Source organism: Octodon degus, unplaced genomic scaffold (genome assembly GCF_000260255.1).
Source record: "Octodon degus isolate 3935 unplaced genomic scaffold, OctDeg1.0 scaffold00097, whole genome shotgun sequence".
In the NCBI taxonomy this organism is placed as follows: domain Eukaryota; kingdom Metazoa; phylum Chordata; class Mammalia; order Rodentia; family Octodontidae; genus Octodon; species Octodon degus.
Window position 1 is genome coordinate 9,114,325 of NW_004524673.1, and position 9,115 is coordinate 9,123,439.

General features: G+C 43.7%; 1 protein-coding gene across 4 annotated transcripts in view; it reads left to right on the forward strand.

The window, feature by feature from the left end:
* Positions 1 to 9,115, forward strand: part of Rnf152 (ring finger protein 152) — an 87,156-nt gene continuing 78,041 nt past the window's right edge. For 3 of the 4 annotated variants that reach the window (XM_023723143.1, XM_023723142.1, XM_023723141.1), the window contains exon 1: positions 1 to 71. The gene's annotated coding sequence lies outside the window, so the exon portion shown is untranslated. Of the gene's footprint in view, positions 72 to 1,285; positions 1,307 to 9,115 lie in introns of those variants that run through there. The other variant, XM_023723145.1, reaches the window with a different exon arrangement.

Here is a 9,115-nt window from a genome sequence, read left to right on the forward strand (position 1 = left end):
GGGCGCCGGGACCCCCGGCGAGGCTGCCACAGCCGCGCGCGTAGCAGCGCCCGAGCCCGCTGCGCAGGAAGGTCGGTGACTTTCTGTTTGTTGCCTCGCTCCGCGCCCTCCCGAGTCGCGCGCGGAGGGAAGGGTGCAGAAGAGTGCGTGCGCCCTCGCACCGCCTGCATACAGGGAAGTCGGGAAGGCAGCAGCCGCCCGCGGTATTTTCAGGGGTACCCATTGGACGGTGGGTGGGGTGGCGGGGCCTTGGGAGCCCGGGGAAAGAAGAGCAGGGCGGGCGGGTCGCGGGGGAGGTGGTCCTGGGAGTTGTGTTCTCCCAAGCGCTGGCAGAGTTGGGTGCGCGGCTGGGGCAGGAGAGCGACGCTGCCGGCGGCTCCGCCGAGTCCTCGGATGCCCCCGGAGCTCCGGTTGGAGGGAGCCGCCTCGTGCCCGCGCCGCGCGCCCCAAAGCCCGCGCACGCCCCCGGGGGTCCCTCCGTAGTCCCCGAGTTGGGCACCTTCCCGAAGTTGCCCTGGGACCATTCCTGGGAAAAGAGAGCACAGTGGCCTTGGGGGTCTTTGTAAGCACTCGCGCGCCTGGGCGTTTGCTTCTGGAAGGACAGCTGCAGGACAAAGCAGACTGGACTCGTGGGGCGCTGCTTGAACGGCGGCGGTCCCCATACCGCCTGCGGTGGGGGTGTGGTAGTAGGGGTAGCGCTGGGCGGCTTTAGGAGAAGGGAAATCGCCAAAACATAGCGACAGCAGCTTGATGAGGTGGTGGAAGGAAGCAAAGGATGCTCCTGAATGCTGCGCTACTGTATCTTCCTGGGCGGGTGTCCCGGCGCCCCACTTTCTCATTTGACCGGGTTTACCTAGTGTATTTCGCTAGCGCTATCTTTACCCTGAGGTGGTAATCTTTGCCCTTTCCTATTCCTGTCTGAGAGAGTACTGCTGCTACGGTAGTAGAGGCTTTGCCACTGGAGAATTTAGGGGCGGGGGAGACTGCGGAGGAGGCGGGATTTGGTTATTTAATCTAGAGAGAAAATTAGGAGTCACTATGCCCCTTCCTTGTCCCACCAGCCCATCACAACTCAGCCCTTTCCTTCCAGTGCGCCCACCCTGGCCCGCTGGTCTGGGAGAGCGCTTGGATTTCTTTCTGTGCTGCGCGCAACTAACCCTTTCTGCATGTATTCCACTGCAGGCTGAACAAAGCTCAGTCTCAATTGTGCTTCCTGCTTGTCAGCCTCTTGCTTCGCAAACGCTTACCATTCCCACTTGGTGTCATCATGCAGAAAAGGGTGAAAGGGACTCGGTGACAGATGCAGGTAACCCCCAGTAGTCTGGGAAGCCACCTGGGTGTCTCTGGGCCATTTGGGCCCACAGTGTTGGGGCTGTTCGGGTGGTTTCTGCATCAGCAGTATTCCCATCTGTGTATGAGTGGGGGCTGCTGAAACCCTTGATTTGGAGAAGAAATAGCAAATGGCTTCAAACCTTCCTTTTGAAGAATTCATTTGGGTAGGGTGTGTATTGGGGTTTGTATAAATTACACGTGATTGATGGGACTATTGATATGATCAGTACATAGACAGTTGTATGTGAATATGGGGACCGGGTATAAGACAGCATTCTTATCTATACTAATGTGTTTGGACCTCAGTTGATAGGTGAGGTATCATTCGTTGAAAGGGTATCATGGTAAGGCTGCTATTGCAAGGCTGGCTATAAATCTGACCAGTGTTCAATTAAGACATTGGTCAAATACAGTGACCTTCTTATGAAATAATCTTTTCCCCCCATTCCTTCACTGTAATAGTGTTTGCAGTACCCAGAGAATCTGGTTTGCAGTAAGTTGCTGGGAGGTGGCAGGGAGCACTGTTTGGAAAGCAGAAAGAAAACAGAAAAGGAAGCTTTAGTTAAGTTTCCATTTAGATAGCCATGAACCATTAGACTCAGTCTGCGTTTTATGTTAGGATGTTTGTTCTTTAAAAAACAAGATAGAACAACCTCTGGCCTGTTCTTTTCTTTCCAAGGATAGTTTTGATGTTGTCCTGACTAGGTCTTGGGTTTTCTTGATGGAGTGCAATGAAAATGTAACCTTCAGAACTCCCAGGGCACCTTGGTATTGGCACTGTCTCCTAGAAGGCAGAGCCCTGCGCATCCCACACAAGTAGCAGGGAATGAGAACAGTTATGGAAATAGACTCTGGGTTTTCTAATAGGAAGAAGACTGCTGAAGGCTAGAGGTGACCAGAACTCATCTTTGCACTGCAGCACAGTACAATATATGGCAAATTCCCATTGGCATTTTACCCCCCTAAGTATCTTGAAAAACAGTTTCAAACTTAAAAGATTTGTTATTCACCTCTGGGGTAGTTTTGTTTTGAAAGGTGACTTGAAAAACAGAAGTTTGACACTAGCATTTATCCTTCTACTGAAAGCACTCAGGAACCACTAGCAGAAGCAGGTGAGTGATCAGGTTCCCACTGAAACAAAGGCCAGTGCTTTGGAAAGATGAGGTTAGTACTATGGTGGTAGGATAGAGGTATTTTGACAATTGATTTTTATGTCAGCAATAATGCTGGGTGTGTACTGTTTTGCTGCAAGAAGAAAGCCCACGTGATGGGATAATAGGGATTGTGATAATGCAATAGAAACAAGGGTGTGGTTTTTTTCAAACAGAAAAAATAAATACCTCACACATAAAATTCCACATGGGAAAACAGCTGCCTGCACATGTAAATGCACGTCCAAGAACAAAGATAGCCATAGTGCAGTGTTAGGTTTCATTGTGGTTTTAAATTGTGTACAGTGGTAAGTCATAATAAAAGTGCTGTATTGTGGCATAATTTATTTTATTTTAGAAGGAGGCTTCCCACTGCCAGATGTCTGCAGCAGTGTTTAGATTTAGGTTGGATGAGCCCTAGAGGTTTTAGACCGACCTTTGGATGCCTTGCTTTTCTGCATTGTGCATTCATTCATTCAGCAGATGTTTACTGGATACCTGATAGATAATGGGCTCTGTGAGAGTGCCAGGAGATGGGGGGTGGGGTGGGGATACAAAAATATATCACCTTCCAAGATTTATATAGACATGGAGAAAGGGAGAGCTGCTGGTAATGCAGTTCAGTGAAAGCTTCACAGAGATGAACAAAGAGTGGGTTGGACTTCTGAGGACAAGGCTAATCCGGCATCTACTTGAATGCCTCTTCTAGTGGGGAGCTCTTTACTTCCTAAGTGGCTGGGCCTGTAACTAGGTGTCCTTTTCTCTACAGTCTTCATACTCTTTCAGCTGAGTTCCATGTGAACAGTCAGGTTCTACCATTGCTGGGAGGTCTTCTCTTTTTGTCTACAGTGTCAGCACCCTCTACTTTTCAAAGTGTGGCTCAATCCCTGTTGTACTTAAATTTTGAAACAAACTGTGCTTTTCTGTTATCTGATTTAGAAAACAGATTGGGGTGGGAGCTTTTACAGATTTCTTTTGTTCTTTTTTTAGATGTGTATTATCAGGAGAGGTTAAATTCCGCTGCAGTAACAACTATGTCCACCACTCCATGCTAAATGCAGTTCGTTTCCCAGGCTGTGTCCAGTGTGATTGGCAGGTGGTCCCTGCGCCTTGTAATCATGCAAGGACCTGAACTTATAGACGCTTGACTTTATGGGGGTATGAGCCATTTCTGCAGCATTAGAAAGGAAATGCTGTGGGGTGTCACTCTAGTAATTGTGGGATTCCATCCAATCCTAAGTTATATGGCTCCATCCCAAAGCCCGTCATATGACCACAGTTATCCACAATTCAGTATTTCTTGTATAGATACAGGGCAATAGCACTAGGAGTTTCACAGGTGATCTGGCCTAAGAAAGTTATGAAGTGTGTCCAACAGGACCTGGCTTACTGATTGAAAATTTTGGGTGTTTTATGGGTATTGATAAAATGAATGAATGACAAACATGTTAAAAATTTAGTCCTATCTCAACCTGTAATTTAGCAATATGTTAGTATGATATGTACTAGCATGATTGTTGCTGGTCATTAAATAAAGAAAGCTACAACTTTTTGCCTGTTTTATCTGCTTTGAGCACTGGTTTATTGTGAAGCAATAGACAAGTAGGTATTTTCAGGGCTAATGCTAAGAGGTTACATGGCCAGTGTTATGTAATAGAGATGTAGCTTACAGACATTCTCTCCTTTACCATCTTCTTCTTCTTCTTCTTCTTTTTTTTTTTTTTTTTGCGGAACCAAGGACTGAACTCAGGCCCTTGCACATGCCAGGGAAGCGCTTATTCTACTGAGCCATCTCCCCGGCCCCCACCATCTGCTTCTTGTCTTAGACTTCCTGAGTTTTTAATGGCCCAGTGTAGAAGAATGGCTTTGAGTCACCTAGGAAGAGACCTTTTGTAGCCAAGGTGAGGGTGTGGTATGACTACCATAAATAGAGAGAACAGAAATGGGTTTAAAGAAAGCATAGATCACTTTCTTGTTACTTAAGAGAAGCAATTTGGACAACAATCTTCTTGTGGTCACAGGACTAATACCCAGAGAGGTCTGGGACATGCTTGCTTCCTTCTATCAGCTACCAGGTTCGCTGTGAAGGTGGTTAAGTTTAAATCACTTCCTTGCCACACTGCCTGAGAATTGGAAGTCATAGAATAGGTGTTGCTAGCAGGTGTGGGCCAAGCAGTTGGCAACTTCCAGAGAGATATCACTTTGAAGAGAACTTCATTTAAATGTCTTTATTTACATTAAGATATCTGTATGTATAGATTAGAATTTTAAAGTTTTGATAAGTACTGTAGGCATAAGTCTGGAATTTAACAAAATTGCTTCTGGATCAGTAACTACCTTGGCAAAAATAATTTTTATAGACATCTCTGTATATAGAAATGGCACATAAAGTAAGTTAGACTCCAAGTCACCATGATTGCAGGGACACTGATATTTAGGCCTCTAATAAAGGCCACTTTCTAGTCCAACTTTGAGTTGTAAGATACTGCACCCAAGGGGTTGTGATTTAAGAGATAGGCAGCTTGGAGAAGCAGATACACAATGCACCATCCAAGAACCAGTTCAAGACCCAGGGTTGGACTGAGAGTGAGTGCAGACTGGGCAAGAAAGCCAATACATTTCTGTATTTTGTGTGGCTTCTGAGTCTTCACTTCATGATGTCAGGCTAGAGGTAGAGGTCATTTGTAGTCTGAGTAAGATCATCTCTCTCACACTGCCTGTCACAGTGTCACCATAATCAGAAGACTCTGGTTTTCCCTCTCCTTGTCCTGGCTTCTCGAGTTACACTCTGAGTGTCAGAAGTCTGCCACCGTGATGGAAATCACAGATCGGATAAAGTAAATCCTTGTTTTATGTTTCAGTTTTTCTAATTGATCCACTGTCATTGTGGGATTTAAAGAGAGGCCTCAAGAAGGGTATACATGACCTGCATTTCCCTTAGATGATTTTTGTGGTCCATGGTTTCCTGGCCTAGACCACATGTGGATGCTGAGGTGCAGGCAGTGTGTTCTGTCTAAGCTGTGGAGATCTATTGAGAGTGGAAGAGATGAGTCGGAAAAGATGCCTTATTTATCACTTTGACGTATTGATTCCTACATAAATAAAAGTCAGTGTAAACATTCTGCATGATGAAACTTTCTCTACTTTTAAAAAATATTTATTAGTATCACTATTTTTACAGTATGTAAGTTAATTCCCTTTATATCCTGTCCCTCTTTTTATTCTCCCATCTCTTTGCCATCTTCCCATCTGCAAAAGATCTTTCTGTTTCCTGTCACCCATCTTTTATTTTTCTCTTTATTTATGCTTTGGGTTTCTCTCTCTTTTTTTAAATTTTTATTTTTTTACTAGTATAGCAGATTGAAGAGCCTTACTCCCACTAGTCAAGCACTCTACCACTCAGCTACATCTTTAGCCCTGAAAACTACCTTAACATCACACAGGCTTCCTGGGGTATCAGACCTTCAAGCAGAGAAGGGCTGATCAAATGAAGATGTGCCGCTGTAGGGGCGGAGCAGTGAAGAGGCGTAATCTACAGGTGCTGCGCTAGTGCTCATGGTTTCCCTTTCTACTCCTCCATCACATCCCCACCTACCAAGAAAATACAACTTTATAGCCTCGCTGATAAGTACAGATAACCACACTCACTGATAATTATACTTCCCATTGTGGTTAGAGGAGAATTGATGTGATTCCCATACAGCTTTGACAGATTATGGAAATAGGGAGCTCTATTGTTATCTGTTGTTATTAGGAATAGGCCACACACTGCCTTGAATTTCTATTCCTACTGTTACATCCTAGCTAAGCACCTTGTTTATCCCTGGGCAGTTACCATGGGCACCTTTACCTCCTGACTCTTACACCTCCTTCATCACCTGTCCTTTTAGGCTAGAAGGCTATTTTGACTGACATCCTCTCCCTAGTTAACCTTTGGTGGATGAAGGCTGGTTTTTTTTCTTTCTCTTTTTGTAAGAGGAAGCCTAGATTCCTTAGTCTTTCTTTTAGAATTTTTCCCTGTGTGATCCCAAATTTCCTTTCCAATTTTGACTTTTATTCTGTTTGACTCCATATTAGTTAGGAAAGTTAATTCACTGAATGCTTTGCATGGCCTCATTCTTAGTTCGAGCACATTCTGTGGCTTAAAATATCCTGCCTTCTCTCCTATGGTTAGAGGTTCCCAAGTCTTCTAAAACACTTCACTGGATCACGTTAGCCCTTAGCAGCCCCTTATTACTTCACAATTCTCTGCTAAAATTGCCTTTATCTTGTCTCATGATCACAATTTCTTCTCAGTCAGCTAAGTGTCCCATCTCATTGCATTCAACACTCTTTCATTTATACATATTTATTCATTCATTTTACAAAGAACATGTATATTATCACTTAGGGTTGAAATGTCTTGCTTTCTGATTAATTGCAAAGAACAGAAATCCACTCAAGTACCCAGGAAGGAGCTTTATTAAAAAGACATCCTGGGATGTCTGTCCTCAAACCACTTACCCCTGGAGTCTGAATGCATGGGATTCCTCTAGCCACTGCTCATCCTTAACACGACCACTAGGGGAGGGGCATGCAGTTCTACACCAGAGGTTCTACAGGCCACAGATTCGGCACCTGTGAGCTGCAGGACCTCAGTTTCCCTGAAAGCTACTTCAATATGAGGAGTGGATGAGGTTTGACCCCATCTTGTACTTGCAGCATGCTGATGTACAGGAAAGATTCAATAATCATTGATGAATCATTGAGAATAGAAAACTTTTTTTTTTTTTGATACTGGAGATTGGTTTTGGGACCATACACTTGCCAGGTAGGTGCTTGTGCCACTGAGCTATCTCCCCAGCCCAGAAAATGTTCTTGACCTTCTGTGGTGATAGTGTTGGCCTATAATATTAAAGAAAGTTAAGATGACTTTTTTTTTGTTATCAGGCATTGAACTCAGGACTTTGAGCTTGTCAGGCAGGGGCTGTGTGCCACTGAACTATATCTCTGGCCCTTAGGACAAAAACTTCTAAAAGCTTTCTCTCTTTGCATTAATAGCAATTTAATGTTGGGTCAAATTTGAATTACTGGAAAACACTATGCATATAGATTCAACAGTAGGGAGGTAAGCATTCTAACAGAATGTCATTTTAACAAAATTAGTTGTTATTGAGTCTGCTTTTCAGCTGCTTTTTGCTGCTAGCTTAAAAACAAACAAAATGAAAAAAGAAAATCTTTTTTATATATAGCACCCAGCATTCCTTGACCCATACCACCTCCTAGTTCTCATGGAGCAAGCTGTGATAAATGCTTGACACGACTGGGTGGCAGTTGCTGTAACTGTCATATCCCACCCACAGTTACCTTGTGGGCATAAATACCTTTGTGAATCACATCTGTGCCATTTGATTTTGAAATCCTCATTCACGTGATAGGGACTCTGACACTCAGAAAGCTTGATCATTGTGGAGTGTCGCTGTGAAAGGGAGAATGTATTCAGCTGCTTGGTGAAGTGGCCAGGAACACATTAATGCTGGAAACATCCTCAGTTTGAGTCACGGCGAATGGAGCTGAGATAAACATCTCGAAAACCATCTTTAGCCTGATATCATTTTGTAGTTGTTGTTGCTTTGGGGTAGGTTTGCAAATTCCTTGCTTAATAATATGAGATTAAAGTGGTCGGAGAGGACCAGCAGACCAATGTGGTTGTCCCTTTGCTGCATGAGGCATAGGACTGCTGTTTTAGGTGAGCAGTAGGTCGTTCACCCGAACATGTAGAGAGTTATTCTGCATCGGGGTGGAAGCCCCTCCTACTCGTGCTCCATGACACAGACACTACAGAAACCTAAGGTAGGAATCCATCCAGTCACCCATTACAGTGGGGAAAAGTACCTTAGAAACAGTGTCCATGAGTAAAGCCATTGTGTTTGTGACATTGATTCAAATATTGAGTGCCTATTCTTTGCCGGGCAAAATGGTAACATAAGTCTCCATCATGCAATATCTGAATGTGTGTACCTAATTCATAATTGATTTTTACTTTTTTGTACTGGCCAATCTAAAGTGGATATATCTAAAACTTTCCTCTCAAATCTTGATTCCCTAATATATGATTTGTCTTAGTTTAACAGAGTAGTTAAAAAGCACTGAGCATTAGTTTCTTCAGCTGTAAATGATGTGAGGGAGAATCAACTTCACTGAATAGTTGTGAGAATAAGAGAAATAATTGGTACAGCGTGCTCTGTGTGTCACCCACGTCATAGGCATTAAATAAATATCAGCTGTTCATTACTGCTTATTGTGCTCAGCATCTTCTATCCACAAGTTACTGTGCTCTGTTCTGGAAATAATAGTTCGAATAGGCCTAATTTAACCTGAAGCAGCCCTTATGCTAGCTAAAAAGATAACTGCCTCTAAATAATTAAGCCCTTGCTTACCTAAGGATTTCTTTTGCAACTCATTGTTGCTGAAGCCTTGTCGTTGGAAACCTTCCTGAAACTTTGCTTAAACAATTTGGTGTTTAAATGATAGGTCTTAAAAAATAAAATAAAATGATAGGTCTTTTAGGCAGAAGCTGGACTCAGCAGTGTGAAAAGACTCAGAGAAAGCCATCAGGTAATCTGAACCTGACTTTATTTATTTATTTTTTT